Source organism: Perognathus longimembris, chromosome 1, assembly GCF_023159225.1.
Source record: "Perognathus longimembris pacificus isolate PPM17 chromosome 1, ASM2315922v1, whole genome shotgun sequence".
Lineage (NCBI taxonomy): Eukaryota > Metazoa > Chordata > Mammalia > Rodentia > Heteromyidae > Perognathus > Perognathus longimembris.
Genome location: NC_063161.1, coordinates 70,233,554 through 70,255,649, shown reverse-complemented (window position 1 = coordinate 70,255,649; position 22,096 = coordinate 70,233,554). Strand labels below are relative to the sequence as shown.

General features: G+C 44.1%; 1 long non-coding RNA gene and 1 pseudogene across 1 annotated transcript; both read left to right on the top strand.

The window, feature by feature from the left end:
- The first annotated feature begins 1,718 nt into the window (after positions 1–1,718).
- Positions 1,719–3,089, top strand: LOC125350564 (annotated as a pseudogene).
- Positions 3,090–3,802: 713 nt separating this feature from the next.
- On the top strand, positions 3,803–16,597 carry LOC125367490. The gene is made up of 3 exons (XR_007214096.1): positions 3,803–4,242; positions 5,018–5,023; positions 16,587–16,597. It is a non-coding gene; the product is annotated as an uncharacterized LOC125367490 (long non-coding RNA).
- The last annotated feature ends 5,499 nt before the right edge of the window (positions 16,598–22,096 follow it).

Genomic DNA, 22,096 nt, shown 5'->3' with positions numbered 1-22,096 from the left:
TGAGGACCTTCCCAGGCTAGGCACACTCTAACTACTGTATTTTGTAACTAATGTTTGTGCAAAGTATATCAATCAAAGTCATAACAGGAAGGAAACTACTTAGAGTCTCTCTCCCTCCCCTTCTCCACTTCTAGCTCCTGAGAGGATTCTGAAGGAAATTGGATTTGAGGTATGCGGGGTTGTTTTTCATATCTTCCTAGAGTCACTTGTTGATCAAAGCGGCCTGCCAGCCCCGTCTTCCCACGATAGAGACTCTGCCCTAAGAACCCAGCTTAAATCTCAAACCTCTTTCATCACTTTTACAAAACAGGACACACTCAACAGGGAGAGGGGCTTCTGGGACTTTATCCTCCTCTCAGACACAAGACTACTTCCAGGAGGAAAACAGAGCTGACCACTGACTGAAACTGAACCAGAACTGGTACTTTCAGACTAAGCCCTCCTATTGGGACCGCCCTGGGCATTGGATGAGATCATACATAAGAAAGGGTTACCTGACCTCAGTGGCTCAAGCCTGGAATCCTAGCTATGTAGGAAATTGAAGTCTGAGGATCACAGTTCACAGCCGGCCTGGGCAGGAAAGTCCATGAGACTCTTTCCTCCAATAAAGTACTTAGAAAAGGCTGGAAGTGGCACTGTGGCTGAAGTAGTAGGGTAGTAGCCTTGAGCACAAAGAGGCTCAAGGACAGCACCCAGGCCCTGAGTTCAAACCCCAGGACCAGCAAAAATATATAATGGGTTTATGGCAGATTGTTAGTGTGGATGAAACAAAAGTAGTGCACTAATAGGCCACTGAGAAGGGATGGACATAATCTCAACATCAGGGTAAAACCCTCTGCTCTGGCCTTTTTCTTTGAGGGTGGGGAGGGCTGGGACTTGAATTCAGGGCCTGGGCACTGTGCCTGAGTTTCTTTTACTGAAGGCTAGCACTCTACCACTTGAGCCACAACTCCCTTTCTGGATTTTTTTTTGCGGGGGCGGGGGGGAATGGTTGTTAATTGGGGATAAGCATCTCCAGATGTTTAGCCAGTCTAGGCTGGCTTCAAACCATAATCCTCAGGGGCTGGGGATATAGCCTAGTGGCAAGAGTTCCTGCCTCGGATACACGAGGCCCTAGGTTCGATTCCCCAGCACCACATATACAGAAAACGGCCAGAAGCGGCGCTGTGGCTCAAGTGGCAGAGTGCTAGCCTTGAGCGGGAAGAAGCCAGGGACAGTGCTCAGGCCCTGAGTCCAAGGCCCAGGACTGGCCAAAAAAAAAAACCATAATCCTCAGATCTCAATCTTTTGAGTGGCTAGGATTATAGGCATGAGCCCCCCTCCCCCTCCCAGCTCTTTCAAGTCTTTTTATCTCAAATTCTGGGGCAGTCTTGCAAAGCAGGATGGGAGTAATGGGGTCAGACCAAGAACACTACTCAAGAGTCTGTATTTAGTGGCATTTTAGATCTTTCTTTGAATAAAAGAGACTTTCAGGATATGTATTTTAAATGACCTTTAGTTTGGGGGGAATTGCCTCTCTCTCTCTCTCTCTCTCTCTCTCTCTCTCTCTCTCTCTCTGTGTGTGTGTGTGTGTGTGTGTGTGTGTGTGTGTCCCTGTCTCTCTCCTGGAGTCTCCTTTGGTCATTTCCACAACAAGATGCCAATTAAATCAACCAATCCTGCCAATTGTAAAGGAAAATTATTCAATCAAGACACTGCAAGGTTCATATCCAACTCATATGCAGGTGCTTTTTCCAGCCCTCTCTCCTATCATGACCATGGGCACAGTTCAAAGATGGGAGAAGAAAGTGGGTGAGAAGCTAAATGAAGGAGACTTATTGGCAGAGATAGAGACCGACAAGGCCGCTATAGGTTTTGAAGTACAGGAAGAAGGTTATCTGGCAAACATCCTGATTCCTGAAGGCACAAGAGATGTTCCTCTAGGAACCCACTTTGTATCATTGTAGAAAAAGAGGCAGCTATAGCAGCATTTGCAGACTATAGACCAACCAGAGTAACTGACTTAAAACCATAAGCACCAACACCTGTCTCACCCCCGGTCACCAGTGTTCCTCCAACTCCTCAGCCTTTAGCCCCTAAACCCTCAGCCTCTCCTGCTGGGCTAGCTGCTCCTGGACCAAAGGGAAGGATATTTGTTATCCCTCTTGCAAAGAAGTTAGCAGCAGAAAAAGGGATTGACCTTTCACAAGTAAAAGGGACGGAACCAGAGGGCAGAATCATCAAGAAGGACATTGACTCTTTTGTGCCTTCTAAAGCTGTTCCTACTGCAGCAGCTGCTATGGCTCCCCCAAGTCCAGAAGTGGCACCAGTCCCTACAGGGGTCTACACCAATATCCCAATCAGCAACATTCGTCGAGTTATTGCACGGAGGTTAATGCAATCGAAGCAAACTATACCTCATAATTACCTTCCTATTGATGTAAATATCGGAGAAGTTTTGATGGTACAAAAAGAACTTAATAAGTTTTTAGAAGGGAAAACGAAAATTTCTGTCAATGACTTCATAAAAGCTTCAGCTTTGGCATGTTTAAAAGTTCCTGAAGCAAATTCTTCATGGATGGACACAGTTATAAGACAAAATCATGTTGTTGATGTCAGTGTTGCAGTCAGTACTCCTGTAGGCTTCATCACACCCACTGTGTTTAATGCACACATAAAAGGACTGGAAACCATCACTAATGATGTTTCTTTAGCAACCAAGGCAAGAGAGGGTAAACTGCAGCCACATGAGTTCCAGGGTGGAACGTTTACAATCTCTAATTTAGGAATGTTTGGAATGAAAAATTTCTCTGCCATTATTAACCCACCTCAAGCATGCATTTTGGCATATTCAGAGGATAAACTCGTTCCAGCAGACAATGAAAAAGGATTTGATGTGTCTAGCAGGATGTATGTTATGGTCAGCTGTGATCATCGAGATGTGGGAGCAGTTGGAGCTCAGTGGCTTGCTGAGTTTAGAAAATACCTGGAAAAACCTGTAACCATGTTGTTATAATTTACTGAAGAACTTCTAGACTCCCAGGTCACTTTGGTTCATTCTTATCAAGATATTTATATGTTATTAAACAGGTGGTTCTTTGAAAGTTTAACTAGTTATTTTTATTATTGAATCTGTCCATATGAGTTATTTGTAATGAGCATTATAGAATTTTTTAAAATGTCAGTTACATCCAAATATTATGTATATTTAATAATATCAGATTTTCAGCTGTGCATTCCTACTCGACACGTGGTCTCATTCTTTGTGTAACCATTACTTGTGTGAGGATACAGAATAGAGAGGATTGTGGCTCACCAGGGATTGGTATATGAAGGTAACCAGATGTAGGGAACCTTGCATCTCAAATTGTGTACAGGTGAGGGTGGGAGGGTAGAAAAATTACTTCTCTTGGGGGGTGGATAGGGTTTGAAAATTTATTTTGGAATTTAACCCTGATTTTTTTATTACATGATTGTGCTTTGTCCCACATAAAAATGGTAGAAACTTTTAAGGTCCACGTTTTCCTAGGCTTCCTCAACCTGTCCTTATTTTTTTAATGAATCTAAATAAATGATTGTTTTCCTTCTTAAGATAAAAGACAAATGAAAAGTGGAGGTGTGGTTCAAGTAGAGTGCCAGCCTTGAGAGAGAACACTAAGGGCTGGAGGCCCTGAATTCAAACCCCAGTATTGGCACCAACAAAAAGAGATAATACAAATTAAGTCCACTTCTTGATACCACAACTTATATGATTATTTAAACATCTTAAGTGTGTGATGCTGAGAGCACTCTACAGTTACTTCCAAATAAAAGAACATGTTGACAGAATATAAGAGAAGTTGTGGGAGTAGAAGTTTGCAAGATTGACTGAACATTAGCTGTAAATGACCTTACCAGAATTTATTACTTATATAACCAGAGAACTCTCTGAAATAGCTGTGGGATATGTATGGAATAAATGTACATAATGTAACATAGGATTACTAGACTAGGATATGTGCCAAAGTCTTATTTAGCACCAAATCCTGTTGGAAGAGGGGAGAAGCGGGGAACATGGGTCAATGGTTTGGAATTCTAACACAGGACCCCCAAGCCAGGCACCAGCACATGTCGTCCTGGCTCCTGAAGAGCTGGCTGGAGTCTGGAGGATCGGGGGCATGGATGCTCGAGGCCGGCCTGGGCAAGATAGCAAAACTCTTTCTCAAAAGCAAAACAAGCAATAAAAACAAAAGATGCCCCAAACAAAATGGCAATTCTTAAAAAGTGAAAAGTATGTAAAAGAAGTGTTCGGTTTCTCTACACAAGCAAGTAAAATGAGATATCCCTCAAATCCTGTTGGAAAGACAAACTTTTTTCCATTTGTTTGCCGTTTAGAGGAATGAAGGAGGTGATATTCAGGATAATAAAATGAACTGGGAACATTATCACAACTCCAGACTTTCTACTGAGCTGATATGTTTTAATGTTTGGGATTATTCATGACTATTTCAAATAAACCCGACCCATGCTTCCTTGTATATGTACTGTGTGGACCTGTCCTCTGAACTTGCTTTAAGTCAAACTTTCTACATGTTCATTCTTCCACGTTCCACTCCTGGCTGCCAACAGCTTGCCGCGTGATGAACAACTCAGAACATCGGTTGGATTTTTTTGGTAGTATTTTCAGCTTGAACTGGAGATTATGCAAAAAGGAATAAGCCATCACGAGGGAGCTGTCCTCACTGTAAGCTATATATGATCCCAGCAAGTCAAACTGAAAATAAAAATCATTACTAATAAAAAAAAGAGACTGCAAGATGCCTCAAATTGGCTAATCTCTGAAAAAATAAAACAAAGAAGGCTACCAATCTCAAATAAATAGACTGTGTCGGTGGGTGGGTACAACAGCCAGTGGAGTCAGAGGCAAACATTAGGTATATAAAGAGAAACAGATTCCGGGCCCTGTCACAGAATTGTCAGAACTTAGGAAGTGAGAGTGTTTCCTGTCAACTTACTTTCTGTTGTTGTTGCACAAAGAGGCACAATGTACTTATTAAAGATAGGTGTGGATGGCCAACCAAAGGGATCCTCCTAGCAACCTGAGTTTCTTTAAGGGTCTCTCCCTTCTATGGGCATCCCTATAAATGAGGAACCTCAGGCTCCTGCATATTCAGAAAGGCCTTTAAAAACCCTGGATGTTAAGCCAGGCATTGGTGGCTCTGCTCATGCCTGTAATCCTAGCTACTCAGGGGGCAGGGAACTGAGGATGGTGGATCTGAGGATGGTGGGGACAGGGAAATTCCTGAGACTCTTACCTCCATGTAACCAGGAAGTAGCCAGAAACGGAGGTGTTGCCCCAATGGTAGAGTGCTAGCATTGAGCACAAAAGCTAATAAGGGACAGTACCTAGGCCCTGAGTTCAAGCTCTAGTACCAGCGCACACAAAACAAAACAAATCCTAGTTGTTTCCTCTCTATCCTAGGATAATAAATAAATAAGGCTGGGATCCAGATATCACCTAATGAGTCGTCTCAATTTCGATTTTTGAGAGATCACTGTCCCATTAATGGTTTTCTGAGCTTTAAAACACCACTAGGCTTTTTCATTTAAGCAGTAGGTCAGCTATGTTCCCTTCCACTAGATGTCACCTTCCAGCAAACTTCAGCAGGTCCAGAAAGATCTTGCTCTAGTTCTAACTCCAAGGAATGAATACATACATACATACATGCATATATATATATATATATGTATGTATATATATATACACTTGTCTAAGGTAAGAGGAAGGAGAAAAGACATTATGGTTCTTAGGAGCAGATCTAATATTAGAACCCAATACTGTTGGAATCTAAGTTCAGAAAAAGTTCCATTATGCTAACTCTCCTAAGCTCTTCACCAAGGGAGACACTGATTTAGCCAATGACCCTCTTGTCCTTTGTTACTGAATTTTCTCTGTCTCTCCCCCCACCTCTCCCTCCCTCTCTGTTTTTCCTACTCCCCCAGCAAAAGTCAGACAGTGCAGTGAGCTGTGCAAATGCCTTCTAGCTTCAGCTTCAAGCAATTTTCTGTGCATTGGGCTACACTTTGTTTTTGTTTTATAAATGATTCTGGGGATCACTTCACATAAATACAGGTTGCCTAATTCTTTTTTTCCAGCTGCAAAATACTCCATGATGTGAGTGAAGTTCAGATAATCCCCTAAAGATAGATTATTTGGAATTGTTTTCAGTCTTGAGCTAATTAAAATAATTTCAGAATCAGTACCTTTGTTTATATCTTGTTCTATAGCATAAGAGTGAATCTTCGTCCTCTGTAGGGCACTCCCACCCCAGGTGCTTTGTATCATTAAGAGGCAGTTCTACCCCTCCCCTTCCGCCGCCCTCCGACCCCCTTAAAAAGAGCAGCTCATTTCTGCCATCAAACGAGTCTTAGCATTGACTTTGCTCCCAGACTTTGTGTCTCCAACGAAAGGGGGGCTGGGGTAGTAGTCTGTCGGCCCTCTTTCCTCTTCTTGGCTTGTCCGGGTGGGGTGTGTTTTCCCGTCTCTCCCGCAGGACAGGAGAGGGCGGGAGGCTAAAACCCCACAACACTCCTTCTTCTCCTCCTCTTCCTCTTCCTCCTGCTCCTCCTCCTCCTCCTTATTTTGTTCTGGTCCTGGGACTTGAACTCAGGGCCTGGGCACTGTCCCTGAGCCTCTTTGTGTTCAAGGCTAGCACTCTACCACTTGAGCTACAGTGCCTCTTCCAGCTTTTTGTGAGTAGTTTATTAGAGATTAGAGTCTCACAGACTTTTCCTGCCCAGGCTAGCTTTGAATCTCCATCATCAGATCTCAGCCTCCTGAGTAGCTAGGATTATAGGTGTGAGCCACTTGCGCCTTACAACACTTCTAACTTCTCTTAAAATTTGCAAGATCTCTGGTGTGCCAGGGACTCACACCTGTAATCCTAGTTACTCAGGAGGCTGAAGATCTGAGGACAGAAGTTTGAAGCCAGCCAAGTCAAGAAATATGGCCTAGTGGCAAGAGTGCTTGCCTCCTATACATGAAGCCCTGGGTTTGATTCCCTAGCACCACATATATAGAAAATGGCCAGAAGTGTTGCTGTGGCTCAAGTGGCAGAGTACTAGCCTTGAGCAAAAAGAGCACCAGCCTTGAGTGAAAAAGCTAACAGACCATGCAAGCTCAGGCCCAGAGTGCAAGCCCCTGTACTGGTGCATATAACACACACACTTAAACTCTACTTACTTAAAAATAAGACAACAGAAGATTTTTGACACTGGTGGAATTAGCAAAGAGATCTCTCTTTGCTAACACACAATGCAAGGTTATATCTGCACTGATGTTCAGAAATTCAGAAAAACTTGGTTTTTAGAAAATATTTATGGATACATGCAAAGTCAGGTTATTAGCATGATCAGAACAGACATTAAATATATCCAAAAGTTGTGAGCAGAGCCAGGTGCCAGTGGCTCACACCCGTAATCCTAACCACTCAGGAGGCTGAGGTATGAGGATTTTGGTTCAAAGCCAGCCTGGGCAGGAGAGTCCATGAGACTCATGTCTAATGAACCACCAGAAAAGGAAGTGGCACTGTAGCTTAAGTAGAAGAGCGCTAGCCTTGAGCTCAAGAGCTCAGGTATAGGGCCTAGGGCCAGAGTTCCAAGCCTCATGTCAGTGGGAGCAGGGGGGGGGGGCAGTAATTATGAAGAGAAAGATCATACTAGGCAGATGGATGTAGCAAGATGCTGTCCCTGAGCCTCTCTGTCTGTCACTTGTGGTTTTGGTGGTTAATTGGAAATAAGAGTCACATCGATTTTCCTGCCCAGGCTGGCTATGAACCATATTTCCACTGGCAAGGGAAATGGCAGAGAATGGAGAGAGGCCCTGAGATCCAGTGACCTCAGTGCAGGGAATCTGCATCAAAGGAGAGGACAGTGCATGCAAGCAATGGAAATGCACAGAAGGCAGAGAAAAGCAGCCTGGGCCCAGTTTCACCTCCTGACTTTCCCCCGTCCATGGTTGAATCCTACTTGACCATAGTTGTCACAATGGATACTCTCTTAGCAATACTTCCTAGGCCTCAGCTAAAGGTGTGAAGGGTCTCTTATTCTCATCCTTTATTTTCTTATACCATTTTAATTGTAAATAAATCACGTCATCAGACTGTGGACCAATAATTTTAGAGTTTTTTTTCTGAATAAAATAGTATGGCTCCACATATGCAGCTGGATGGTGCTCGGGTAGCCTCTCTGCCGCAGACCGGCCAGGCCCCAGCCCCTGCCCACAGGAAGGCCGAGGGCCTGGGACTGCAGCACAGGGACCTGGGCACACGGGACCTGGGATTCCATGGCCCTGGAGCAGGAGGGAGGCGCTGGGACGCTGTCCACCCTGTTCACTAGACAACGCAACGTGGGTGACCCCAGCGTGCACCTCGTGTCCTTGACATTGGTCCTTGTGCCCTGGAGTCCTTGAGGAAGGTCCTCCAGGTCTGGAAGCCAGAACGACATTGGGGTCCACACCTGGCTGTGATTGGTCCATCCCTCACTGATGTCAACGACAGACCGGTGATTGGTCCATCCCTGCAAGATGTCACACGCCCAACTGTGATTGGTTCATTTCCTCACCCTCCATTCTGAGGCCCTGCAGGAGGTACAGAAGGCAGTTAGAAACTTTAGAATGTTTGATTAATCTACTGCGCCCTCTCCTGTGATCCAGACTGATCTCCTGAGGTCAGACAGAAGGCTGCAGGAAAACCAAGCAAGGTTGAAGCTTTCAGTTGGGGGTGGGTGGAGGAAGGGAGGCTTGGTGTTGTGTGGGTTGGGTGGATTTCCATTATTCTGGAGGTTATACTGTACAAATTTCCATTATGCTAAGCTATCGCTGAATTAATTTAGCTAAGTTTAATTAAGATTTGCTACCTGCCCTATGTATTCACCTAAGTATAGTTAAGATTGACTACACACCACATTTTGGTAGCTAAGTTAAGGATGACTCCCCCTGTCCCATCAAGAAAATAGAGTTAAGTGACAGCAAATGCACCACATTTTCCCCCTCAGAAGAGGTGGTCCTTGCCACCCAATATTATCCACAGTACCATTGGCTCTGGCACCTTTGGGCAGGTGAAGAAGGCCTATCACTGCCTCACAGACAAAGAGGTAGCAGTGAAAATACTGGAGACCAAACACTACTCCACACTGGTAAAAAATTAGGTGGGCATTGTTAAGTTCCTGAGTCACCCCCACATGATCAGGGTGTACCACTAATCCAGGGAAAAGTACATGTCTACCTGGTGATGGAAATGGCCAAGGGAAACCTGCAGAGGTGGGTCCAAGCATCACCCTACCTTTTTGGAAATGAAGCCAGGAGGTTTCAGAAGCAGCGAGAAAATGCTGTGAAGTACTTTCATCTGAATAGGATCACACACCTGGACTTAAAGCCTGACAACATCCTTCTGGATGAAAATGGCAATGCCAAAGTCAGTGACTTTGGTTTAAGTGTCAGAGTTGCCCCAGGGCAGTTGCTCACAACAACATGTGGTGCCTATGTATTCCGTGCCCCTGAGATATACTTGAGGCAAGCCTATGATGGCTTCAAGGTGAATGTGTGGGGTCTGGGCACAATCCTGTTTTTTTTTCTGATTATGGGAAACTAACCTTTTAAAGGCAGCACTTCCAGCCAGCTGGCTGCAGAAATTGTACAGGGCAGGTATGAGGTACCATTTACCTGGACCGCAAAAGGACGTGGCCTACTTTCCCAGCTCTTAAGTGTAAACCCCAAAGAGAGGACAGATATACAACATTCCTTGTGCACCCATGGTTTCTACAAGTTAAGGAAGGTTCCCTGTATGCGGATGACCCACTACTCCATCAGCTAGAGCCTACGATTGTCACTAGAATGTGTGATATCGGATACCCCGAGCCTCAGATCCACCAATCATTAATGCAGAGGGCATATGACAAAGTGATGGCGACATACTTTCTTATAAAAAGTGAGTTAAAACCAGAGAGTGCCTTCCCTGTGCAAGCTAAACCAGAGAGTGTCAGCCCTGTGGAAGCTAAAACAGAGTGTCCGCCCAAAGGAAACAAAAACAGAGAGTGTCAGCCCTCTGCAACCCGAACCAGAGAGTGTCAGCCCTCTGCAACCTGAACCAGATAGTGTCAGCCCTGTGCAAGCTGAACCAGAGAGTATCTGCCCTGTGCAAGGTGAACCAGGGAGTTTCAGGCCTGTGTAAGCTGAACTAGAGAGTGCAAGCCCTTCCAAGCTTAACCAGAGAGTGTCAGCCCTGTGCACACAGAACCAGAGTGTGTCAGTCCTGTGCATGGTGAACCACAGAGTATCTATCGGCCCTCTGCAAGCTGAACCAGAGAGTTTCAGCCCTGTACAAACAGAACCTAAGTTTCTGCCGTGTGCAAGCTGGTCCAGAGAGTGTCAGCGTCTGCAAGCTGAAGCAGAGCTTGTCAGCCCTGTCCAAGCTCAACCAGTACACTTGGGTTTTCCACAGTACAAAACAGTCACAAAACTGCTTCCTGCAGAGGGGCTCTAATCCCACCATCCTCTCCCAGGACCAACCTGGGTCTGCTCTCCACTGCTCCTCCACCCACAAGAGCCAGGGGGATATGCAGAGCTGCAAAGCAAAAGCAAAATCCCTGCCCCCTGCATGGCCCAGGTATGAGAACAGACTGTAGGGTTAGCAAGAGTCAGGGCTGCAAGGAGGCTGGAATGGGGTCTAGCAGATTCTCCTGGAATAGAAGTCAAGGGCAGCCAGAGGAGGCCACACAGAAAATGCCCTCTGTTGTTTCCCCAGTGTACCCAGCAAAGTCCCCTGGCTGCTGTTGCTTTGGGCGCAGAGGACAACACATCCAAGGACAATGCCTTTCCCTCTGGGCAGCCTCAGGATGATAACAGAGACTCTAGACCCAGAAGAGAGCAGGCAGGATGGGAGTGGTTGGCAAGATAGTAGCTGCTCTTGGCAGGCTGTGCTGCTGTGTGGGGGCCCAGTAAGGGAGCGGTTCCAGGGATGGCAGTGACTGAATGGCCAAAGCCACTGAGAGCCAGATGCCCTGTCATTGACTTGCACAATCTCAGCCAGGGGATTTGTAACAACAGGGCCATGCAAGGGAACCTGAGCTGGAGGCTCTGAACATTGCTAACCCCATAGAAGACTGCTTTGAAAGTCACCAATTGTCCTTCCTGAAAACACTTGATGATGTTCTTACCTCCCACTCCCAACCCCCCAACTAGTCCCCCCCAGCACAAAGTACAAAAGTGAAAGTCCTGCAAAGACAATCAGGAACATTCATCAGCAGGAAACAATGGAGATCATACTGTCTGTGGTTGCCTGAAAACGCTGTCGGCTCTGTATTCTCCATCCTCAGCACCCTTAAGATGAACACGCATCATGTAGAGGTGTTGATGTCCCACTTTAAATCTAGCTAAATCACTTCATCTCAAGTTTGAAGTCATTGTTTTAATTCTAATTTTTCTTGTAAGGTGTAGACAAATCCCTATTCTCTTCCTTTAGAAATGTACATCGTATAAATGAATTCTTTTTTTTCTTGGTTAATTTTTTTTATTTGTTTATTAATTGAACACAATTTTTTTTTACAAGGTGTTGTGCAAAAAGGGTACAGTTACATAGTAGGGCAGTGTGTACATTTCTTGTGATATCTTACGTCCTGTTTTTCTATCCCTTCTCTAGGTCAGGTAGACATATATACAATATACAATGTATCAAGAACATATACAGTATTCACAGACTTGGTCTCTACTGTCTCTCCGTCTCCCTTTGTTAACAGTCACATATCAGGGAGATCATGCCCCTTTGTTTTCTGTGTTCTAGGCTTGTCTCGCTCAACATTTTTTGTTCGAGTTCTGAACATTTCCCTGCGAATAACAATATTTCACCATTTTTTGCTGAGTAGAGGTTTTGGAAATAGCTCCTTATGATTGTTTGAATATCGTGTGTACTTGTAATTTTTCCTGTGGAGTCCCTGATTTTACGAATATGAGTCTCTTCTCTTCTTTTTTTTGTGAGTCTTGCAAGGGGTCTGTCAATTTTGTTTATTTTCTCAAAGAACCAGCTTTTAGTCTTATTTATTTGTTGAATGGTCTTTCTATTTTCAATCAGATTTATCTCTTCTTTAATCTTTGTGATCTCTCTCCTCCTAGTCGTTTTAGATTCTGTCATTTCTTGTTTCTCCAGTTGTTTTACTTTCATCGTGAGGTTATTCACCTGCTCTGCTTCCATTCTTTTAATGTGAGTGCTGAGGGCAATGATCTTGCCCCTCAGTACTGCCTTAGCTGTGTCCCATAGGTTTCTTTGTGATGTGTTTTCATTGTCATTGTGGCTTATGAATTCGTTGATTTCATCTTTAATTTGGTCTGTGGCCCAAGTGTTGGATAGCAGTGTTGGGTTTAGCCTCCAAGAGTGTGTATAGACTCTGTGGTATCCTTTGTTGTTGAGGGTTACCTTTAATCCACTGTGATCAGATATAATACATGGGATGACGTCAATACTTTTGTATTTGCTGAAGTTCTTTGTGTGGGCTATGACATGGTCTATTTTGGAATATGATCCATGGGCTGCTGAAAAGAAGGTGTATTGGGTCTCTGTAGGGTGGAAGATTCTATATAGGTCTGTCAGATCCATTTGGGAAATGGTGTTACTTAGGTCCTCAGCTCCCTTGCTAATCCTCTGGGTGTTGGATCTGTCTCTTGGACAGAGTGGGGTGTTAAGGTCACCCACTATGATTGTGTTTGCGTCTATCTTGTTCTGTAATTCTGTGAGTATTTGCTTGACATATGTAGGGCCTCTTTTGTTCGGTGAGTATATATTTATCACCGTGATGTCTTGATTCTGGATTTTTCCGTGTATTAATATGTAGTGTCCTTCTTTGTCTTTTTGAGTTGATTTTAATGAAAAGTCCAGCTTGTCTGAGATCAGGATGGCTACACCTGCCGTTTTGGTAAGTGCATTTGCTTGGTAGATCTTGCTCCATCCTTTCATTCGGAGCCTGTTTTTGTCCCTTGTTGTAAGGTGGGTCTCTTGTAGACAGCAGATGTCAACTTTTTGTTTGCGAATCCATTCTGCCAGTCTGCTCCTCTTTATCGGAGAGTTTAAACCATTTATATTTAAAGAGATCAAGGATAAGGGTGTTTTTTCTCCTTCCATTTTCTTGTTGGGCTGTTTTTTCCTCACCTCCTCGCTTCCTCGCCTCCGTTGTGAGGTGGGGGGGGGGAAGTGATCAGGCCCAGATGTCCCTGCTATGCTGGTATTGCCCACCAGCGCCGGTGATTTTAGTTGTAAGAGTCTGCGAGGTCCAGGTGCCTCAGGTGGGGCTTGCACTGCAGGCTGTCCCCCGGCCCCTGTTGGGAAGGGGGTGGGGCTGGTGCGGCCAGTTCAGGAACCTGTGTGGCCTTGGGGCTGCTCCGCCCTTCCCCTGCTAAACTGATTTCCCAGCGCCTGATAGGAGCTTCCCGCCTGATTTGGGGGTTCTTTGTTCCCTCGAGGTGGGGAGGGGGAGGGAGGGAGATCTAGCTTCTTTGTAGGGCTTGGGTCTCTGATAGCTGGTCTCCCGTTGGGTGAGGGGGTAATGGGGGACTCACTGTTCCTGGATTGTGTGTGTGTCCCACGCAGCCGTTGGTCCTTCAGGGGGTGGCAAAGTGTAGTGGTGGCTTCCCTGGTTCCCTCCTTCTGCCGCGCTGGGTTCCCCAGCCGCCGTCTGTCTGAACCAGGTGTGGACCCGAACTTCTCGTCGCTGCCGTAGTGTGTCTTGGTCCGCACCCTCCCTAGTGACCGTGGGGTCTCCCGCTATCTGAGTTCTGCGCTCCCGGCAGCCTGTCTGCCGATTGCCGGGTTCCCCTTTCCCAGCCTGGCCCTGTTTGGGCCAGGGTCGGCTGGTGGGGGGAGGGTGCCCTGGAGATTATCCGGCTCCGTGTAGGTTTTCGGCTCTTCTTTTTTGCTCCTTTTTGTTTTCCTGCATTTCTCCACTGCTTCTGGCTGCTGGTTTTGCTGGGTTCTTGATGGGGTGTTGGGTGTTGGAGTTCCCAGCTCGCTATTCAGATGGGGCGAGTCTGGGTGCCTCCCTACCGTGTCGGTGCCATCTTCCAATCCCATAAATGAATTCTATAAGTAATTTTATAAGTATGATATAACCCTCCCTCCTTTAAAATCTAAATTAAAAAAACCTGAAAAAATAATAAAAAATATTAAAGAACCCAAAGAGAAGCAACCCAGTCTAGATTTTTGAGGTGACAGGGTTGACTTGGGCACAGCCTCTCCTGGGAGCAATCGCCTGAGAGATGACCACAGCCGCTGCCCACAGCCCCCTCCAGGGCAGAGACTAGGCCCAGAGCCCAGGGAATAAGGAAATCAGGTGGAGGCTAGCCTATCAGTTCTCCCAAGGCTGCACAGCCCCAGGGGTCAGAGCACCGAGATCCATCTCCACATAAGCTGAGAATTGTCACTTCTAAACAACCCACCTCTTTGACAGAATGGAAACCCAAGGGGTTTTCTGTTGGGTACTGTACAGTTTTCGCCCGGTCAGCTTGACTTCAACTTTTCTTTGCCTTGTTCTTCTTTCCTCCCTTAAAAGAAATTGATCGTTTTCCTTGTGTCTTATGAAGCACCTCTTTAGTTGTGTGTTTTTGTTTTTATTTTCTCCTGTTGTCCAACTTCTATTTTTCCTTTTAAAATCACTTTTCTTTCTTTTTCTGCTGGTCATAGAGCTTGAAATCAGGTCTTGGGGTCTGTCCCTGAGATTCTCTGCTCAAGGCTGGATCTACCACTTGAATTACAGTTCAAGTGACCACATTTTTGTTTTTTGTTGTTGTTGTAGTGTTAGTGTGTGTGTGTGTGTGTGTGTGTGTGTGTGTGTGTGTGTGTGTGTGTGATTAGTTAGAAGAGTCTCATGGATTTTCCTGAGTGGGGTGAAAATGAAGATTCCAACTCTTAGCCTCCTAAGAATCTGGAATTTCAGGCTTGAGCAAACATCACCCTGCTCACTTTAAGATCTTTTGATGGCTTTGTCTTTTTTCCCTACTTTACATTCAGTTTTAAAATTATTATTATTATTAGATGGATAGGAGGGGGCTGCTGATCCTAGGTCTTGAACTCAGGGCTTGGCCAGTCTTTTTCTTCTTTTTTCTTTTTCAAATCTAACAGGCTGTACAATTAGAGCTAAAGCTCAACTTTTGCCTTTTTGTGTTTATTTGGGTGCTGGTTCTGCCGAGCCTACCATTCCTGAATGTTTAGTTTAGTTTAATTTTTTTATTTTTGGCCAGTCCTGGGCCTTGGACTCAGGGCCCGAGCACTGTCCCTGGCTTCTTCCCGCTCAAGGCTAGCACTCTGCCACTTGAGCCACAGCGCCGCTTCTGGCCATTTTCTGTATATGTGGTGCTGGGGAATCGAACCTAGGGCCTCGTGTATCCGAGGCAGGCACTCTTGCCACTAGGCTATATCCCCAGCCCCTAGTTTAATTTTTTGCTCAGGGTTAATAGGCTTTATACTTTGAGCCACAGCCAAACTTTTAGGTTTCTGTTTTTATTATTTATTTATTTTTGTGCTGGTCCTGGCAGGTGAACTCAGGCCCTAACTACATTTTCTTTTCTTTTTTCTTTTCTTGTTTCCCCTCAAAGCTAGCATACTCTAAAACTTTACCCAGAGGTGAGTTTGTTTCTCTGTGTTTTTTTATTTTAATGCTTGATCTAAGACATAGACTTGAACTCATGGCACGACCATGTGTCTAAGGCTGGTTTTTTTGTTCTATTTGTATTTATTTTTTCCTACTTAGGGCTAGCCGGCTCTACTACTAGGGCAACTTCTGGTTGTTGTTTCTTTTGTTTCTTTATGTTTTCAGTGGTGGTTAATAGGAGTAAGAGTCTCATGTGAAGGGGACACAGAACACAGAAGCTTGAAATCTGAGGGTCACGGTTTGACGCCAGCCTGGGCAGGAAAGCCCATGAGACCCTTGCCTGCAATTAACCACCAAGAGGAAGGAAGTAGTAGAGCTCTAGTCATGAACTAAACACCACAAGTCTCAGGTTGGCTTTGAACAAAGATCATGAGATTTGGGCAACTTGAGGAGTTAGGATTACGAGTGTGAGTCATGATGTCAAAATCTTAAATTGGTTCCTCTCTTCTCTCACCTTCCTTTTCATCTATTGCTCCTTTCCTCCTTCTTTTTAGTTCAGGTCCTCTGGCTTGTGGTCAGGACCTTCTTCCTCATTCCAGTTTGTCTTATTTCCTTGGTGTTGTGTTGTATTTGTGTTTGTGTTTAGCTCAAAGCTAGCAAGCTCTACATCTTGGGCCACAGGTCAACTACCAACTTGTGTTTTTGGTTCTTGTGCTAGAGCTTGAACTCTGGGACCATGAAAAAGGTTTTTGTTGTTGTTTGTTTTTACATAACTCTAGCAGGGTGTACAATTACAGCCAACACTCAACTCCTGGTTTGTTTGTGTTTTCTTTAATATGGGTACTGGTATTTAGTGCTTAAATTCAAGACCTTGTTGATTCTCCCTGTTTTTTTTTAAATTTATTTATTTTTAAATTCTAAGCTAACAGGCCTCCACTTCTGTCTTTTTTTTTTCTTTTTTGGTGGCTAATATGAGATAAGTCTCCTGGAAAGCCAAGGACAGTATATAGAGGCTTGAAATCTGAGGATGATGGTTTGAAGCCAGGCAGGGAAGGAGAGTCCAGGAGACTGTTTTCATGAGTGTGAGGGGAGAAATTGGAAACTTGAGGTGTTTTGTTCAAGGCTAGATCTCTACTCCTTCCTGCTTCTTGGTGCTTAATTGGAGATCTCATGGACTTTCCCGCCCAGGCTGGCTTTCAACCATGATCCTCAGATTTCAGTGACCTGAGCCCTATGATTCAAGGTGTAAGCTATTATTTTAGAATCCTTAATTGGCTCTTCTCTTTTCCAGCTTTCTTTTTGTTTGATTCTTTATTTTTATTTGTATATTTATTTTTATTCAGGCCTGGCAGACTGTACAGCTTTTGCCACAAGTGAATTGTTGCTTTTATTTTTTTGGTGCTGATCCTACACCTTAACCTCGGGGCCTAGCCACTATCCCTGAAGTTTTGTTGCTCAAGGAGGCAGGAGCAGCAATTTCAATGACAGCTCAATTTCTGGCTATTTTATTTTCATGGTGCTGGTTTAGCCTTTTGAACTCAGAGCTTGACAACTCTTTCTTCTTTGTTTTGTTTTGTTTCATATTTTTCTAATTTCTCAAGGTTTGCAGGTAGCACAACATGAGGGGGAGCTCCCCTTTGGTTCCTCCTCTTCCTCCTCCACCTCCTTCTTCTTCTATTTTTTTGGTGGATAATAGGAGATAAGAGTCCAACAGAAAGCCAAAGGCACTGCACAGAGGTTTGAAATCTGAGGATTGTGTTTGGAAGCCAGCCTGGGCATGAATAACTCTTACCTCCAGTTAGCCAACAATAGGCAGAAAGTAGAACAGCTCTAGCCATGAGCAAAACACCACAAGTTCAAGCTCACTGCTGGCACTGAGTAAAACAAGTCTCATAGACTTTCCTGGCCAAACTGGCTTCAAACCTGGATCCTCATATTTCAGAATCCTGAGCAGGTACGATTACAGTGTGAGCCATGAATTAAAAATCTTGAAAAGGTGGGCTGGGGATATAGCCTAGTGGCAAGAGTGCCTGCCTCGGATACATGAGGCCCTAGGTTTGATTCCCCAGCACCACATATACAGAAAACGGCCAGAAGCGGCGCTGTGGCTCAAGTGGCAGAGTGCTAGCCTTGAGCGGGAAGAAGCCAGGGACAGTGCTCAGGCCCTGAGTCCAAGGCCCAGGAATGGCCAAAAAAAAAAAAAAAAAATCTTGAAAAGGCTTCTCTCGCCTTTCTTTCCATTTATTTTGTTGTTCCTTCCTTCCTCTTTCCTTCTTCCCATTTTTCTCTTTTTTTCTCTTTTATTTTTCTCTCTTCTTTCTTACGTTCTCCCTTCCTTCCTTCATCATTTTTTCTTTCTTTCTCATTTGTTCTTTCTTTCTCCATCTCTTTATCTCACCTTCCTTCCTTCTTTCTGTCCTTCCTTACTTCTTCCTTCTTTCCTTTCTCTTTCTGTTCTTTCTTACTTCCTTTTTTCTTTGTCCTTTTCTTGCTCTCTTAATCTCCTTCCTTCCTTCTTTGTTTCTTTCTTCCTTCCTTTATTCTTGTCTGTCTTTTCTTTCTTTCTTTCTTTCTTTCTTTCTTTCTTCCTTTCTTTTGTTTGTTCTCTCTCTCTCTCTCTCTCTCTCTCTCTCTCTCTCTCTCTCTCTCTCTCTCTCTCTCTCTCTCTCTCTCTCTTTCTTCCACTTCAGATCTGCTCCCTTGTAAGGGCCTATGTTCTCATTCCAGGCATTTTGCTGTTATTTGTTATTTTAAGCTCAAACCTAACAGGCTATATAACAGTTAAGCCACTGCTCAACTTCTGACTTTTCTGGTTTTTTTTGTTTGTTTGTTTTGTTTTCTTTTTGGTGGCTAACTAGAGGTAAGAGTCCCATGGAGAGGCAAGGGCTTTACACTGGGTATTGAAATCTTAGGAACGAGGTTCAAGGCCATCCTGGGCAGGAAGTCCATGGGACTCTAACCTCCAGTTAACCACCAATAGGCAGAAAGTAGAACAGCTCTAGCCATGAGCAAAACAACACAAAATCAAGCTCACTAAAACTAGTGTCATGGACTTTCCTGCCCAGGCTGGCTTCGAACTTTGATCCTCAGATTTCTGCATCCTCAGCAGATAGGATGACAGGTGTGCATCATGACTTAAAATCTCGAAGTGGCTTCTCCCTTATCTCACCTCCATTTCCAATTATTTTATTATTCCTTCCTTCTATCCTTCCTTCCTTCTTTCCTTGGTCTTTCTCTTTCTTGTTCTTTCTCTCTTTTCTTTCTCACTCTGTTCTTACTTCTTTGTCTCTTTCTCCCTCTGTTAATCTCTCCTTTCCATCTTTCCCTGTTTCCTTCTTTCTTTTTTGTTTCCTTCCTTCCTTTCTTCCTTCTCCCTTTCTCTCATTCTTTCTTTCCTTCCTTCTTCCTTCTTTCCTTTCTCTCTTTGCTCTATCTCTTTCGGAACTTTGTTATTTTCTTCTGTCTTTTTCCTTTTCTTACTCTCTTATTTTCTCATCCCTCCTTCCTTCCTTCTTTCATTTTTCTTTCAATCTTTCTGTCTCTTTCTTTCTTTAGCTCTCTCTCTCCCTCTCTGTATTTTGCTCCTCTCTCTCTCTTTCTCTCTGTCTGTATGTCTTTCTTTTTTTCCTGTTCAGATCCTCTGCCTTGTAAGTGCCTACCTACTCAATCCAGGTATTTTTTGTTTGTTGTTTGTTTGTTATTTTTAGCTCAAAGCTAGAAGGCTCTACCATTTAAGCCACTTCTCAACTTCTGCCTTTTCTGTATTTTGTTTTCTTTTTGGGTGCTAACTAGAGGTAAGAGTCCCATGGAGAGGCAAGTGCTTAATACTGAGTATTCAAATCTGAGGATCATGGTTTGAAGCCAGCCTGGGCAGGAAAGTCCATGACACTCTTACCTCTGGTTAACCACCAGTAGGCAGAAAGTAGAACAGCTGTATCCATGAGCAAATCACCACAAGTTTAAGCTCACCACTAGCACTGACTAACACAAGTCTCATGGACTTTCTTGCCCAGACTGGCTCCAAACCTGGATCCTCAGATTTCAGCATCCTGACTAGGTAGAATTACAGGTGTGAGACATGACTTAAAAATCTTGAAGTGGCGTCTCTCTTCTCTCACCTTCCTTTTATTGTTCCTTCCGTCTATCCATCCTTCCTTCCTTCCTTCCTTCCTTCCTTCCTTCCTCCTTCCTTCCTCCATTATTCCTTCTTTCCTTTCTCTCTCTTTCTTTCTCACTTTGCTCTTTCTCTTTCTGTTCTTCCCTACTTTATTCTTTCCTTGTGCTTTTGCTGTTCTCTTAATCTCTCCCTCCTTCCTTCATCCTTTCTTTCCTTTTTTTGTTCCAGTTCAGGTCCTCTGCCTTGTAAGTGGCTACCTACTCAATCCAGGTATTTTTCTGTTGTTTTTATGTCTAGCTCCATGCTAGCAGGTTTTACGACTTAAGCCACTGCTCAATTTCGACCTTTTCTGTTTTGGGTTTTCTTTTTGGTGGCTAATAGAGGTAAGAGTGCCATGGAGAGGAGAGGGCTTTACACTGAGATTCAAATCTAAGGATCATGGTTTGAAGCCAGCCTGGGCAGGAAAGTCCAGTTACCTCCAGTTAGCCACCAATAGGCAGAAAGTAGAGCAGCTCTAGCCATGAGCAAAACACCACACGTTCAAGCTCTCCACTGCCACTCACTGAAACAAGTCTCATAGACTTTCCTGCCCAGGCTGGGTTCGAACCTGTATCCTCAGATTTCAGCATCCTGAGCATGTAGGATCACAGGTGTGCATCATGACTTAAAAATCTTGAAGTGGCTTCTCCTTTCCATTTATTTTATTGTTCCTTCCTTCCTTTTTTCCTCTTTCTCTCTTTCTTTCACTATCTTTCTCACTTGTCTCTTTTTCTCTTCTTTCTTACTTTGTCCCTCTCATGTCTTTCTTTCACTCTTTCTCCTGCTTTTTATCTCCTCCTCTCTCTTTCTCTCTTTCTTGCTCTCTCCTCTCCTTTTCTCCCTCCCTCCCTCTTTTTTCTCTGTCTTCCTCTTTGTTTCTCTTTCCTTCACTTCTCTCTTTCTTTCACTCCTTCTCTCTTCTTTCTTTCTTTCACTCTTTCTTTGTCTTTCCTTCCTTCCTGCCTTTGTTTCTCTCACATTCTTTCCCTCCCTCCGTCCCTCCCTCTCTCCCTCCTTCCCTCCCTCTCTCTCTCTTTCTTTCTTTCCTTCTTTCTTTCTTTCCTTTTTCCAGTTAAGATGCTCTGCCTTGTAAGTGCCTATCTACTCAATCTAGGTATTTTTCTGTTGTTGTTTTTATGTCTAGCTCTATGCTAGCAGGCTCTACCACTTGAGCCACTGCTCAACTTCGGTCTTTTCTGTTTTTGGTTTTCTTTTTGGTGGTTAACAGAGGTAAGAGTGTCATGGAGAGAAGAGTGCTTTACACTGAGCATTCAAATCTGAGGATCATGGTTTGAAGCCAGCCTGGGCAGGAAAGTCCATGAGACTCTTACCTCCAGTTAGCCAGCAACAGGCAGAAAGTACAACAGCTCTGGCCATGAGCAAATCACCACAAGTTCAAGCTCACCACTCCCACTCACTAAAACAAGTCTCATGGACTTTCCTGTCCAGGCTGGCTTTGAACCTAGATCTTCATATTTCAGCATCTTGAATAGGTAGGATTACAGGCATAATCCATGAATTAATAATATTGAATTTGCTCCTCTCTTCTTTCACCATGGTTTCCAATTATTTTATTCATCCTTCTTTCCTTCCTTCTTCCCTTCCTTCCTTTCTTTCTCCCTCCGTTCTTCCTTCATTCTTTTCTTTTTACCTCTTTCTCTCTATTCTTTGTTCTTTTTTTACTTTCTTTTTTCTTTGTCCTTCTCTTGATCTCTTTACATCTCCTTCCTTCCTTCTTTCTGTCCTTCCTTCCTTGCTTTTCTTCCTCTCTCTCTCTCTCTCTCTTTCTTTTTTCCACTTCATATCCTCTCCTTTGTAAGAGCCTATCTACTCATTCTACTTAATTTGCTGCTGTTGTCTGGTATTTTTAGCTCAAAGCTAGCAGGTTCTACCATGTTAGCCATGGCACAACTTTTGCCTTTTCTGTTTTTGGTTTTCTTTTTGGTGGCTAACTAAAGGTAAGAGTCCCATGGAGAGGCAAAAGTTTTACACTGAGCATTCAAATCTGAGGATCTGAGGATCTTACCTCCAGTTAGCCACCAGTAGGCAGAAAGTAGGACAGCTCTAGCTATGAGCAAATCACCACAAGTTCAAGCTCACCACTGGCTCTCACTAAAACAAGTCTTATGGACTTTGCTGCCCAGGCTGGCTTCAAAACTAGATCCTCAGATTTCAGCATCTTGAGTAGGTAGGATTACAGGTATAAGTGATGAATTATATTGAATTGGCTCCTTCTTTCATCATACATTCCAATTATTTTATTCTTCCTTCCTTCTTCCTCCCTTTCTCTTTCCTTCTTCCCATTTTCTCTCCTTATTTCTCTTTTTTACTCTCATTCTCTTCTTCCTTACT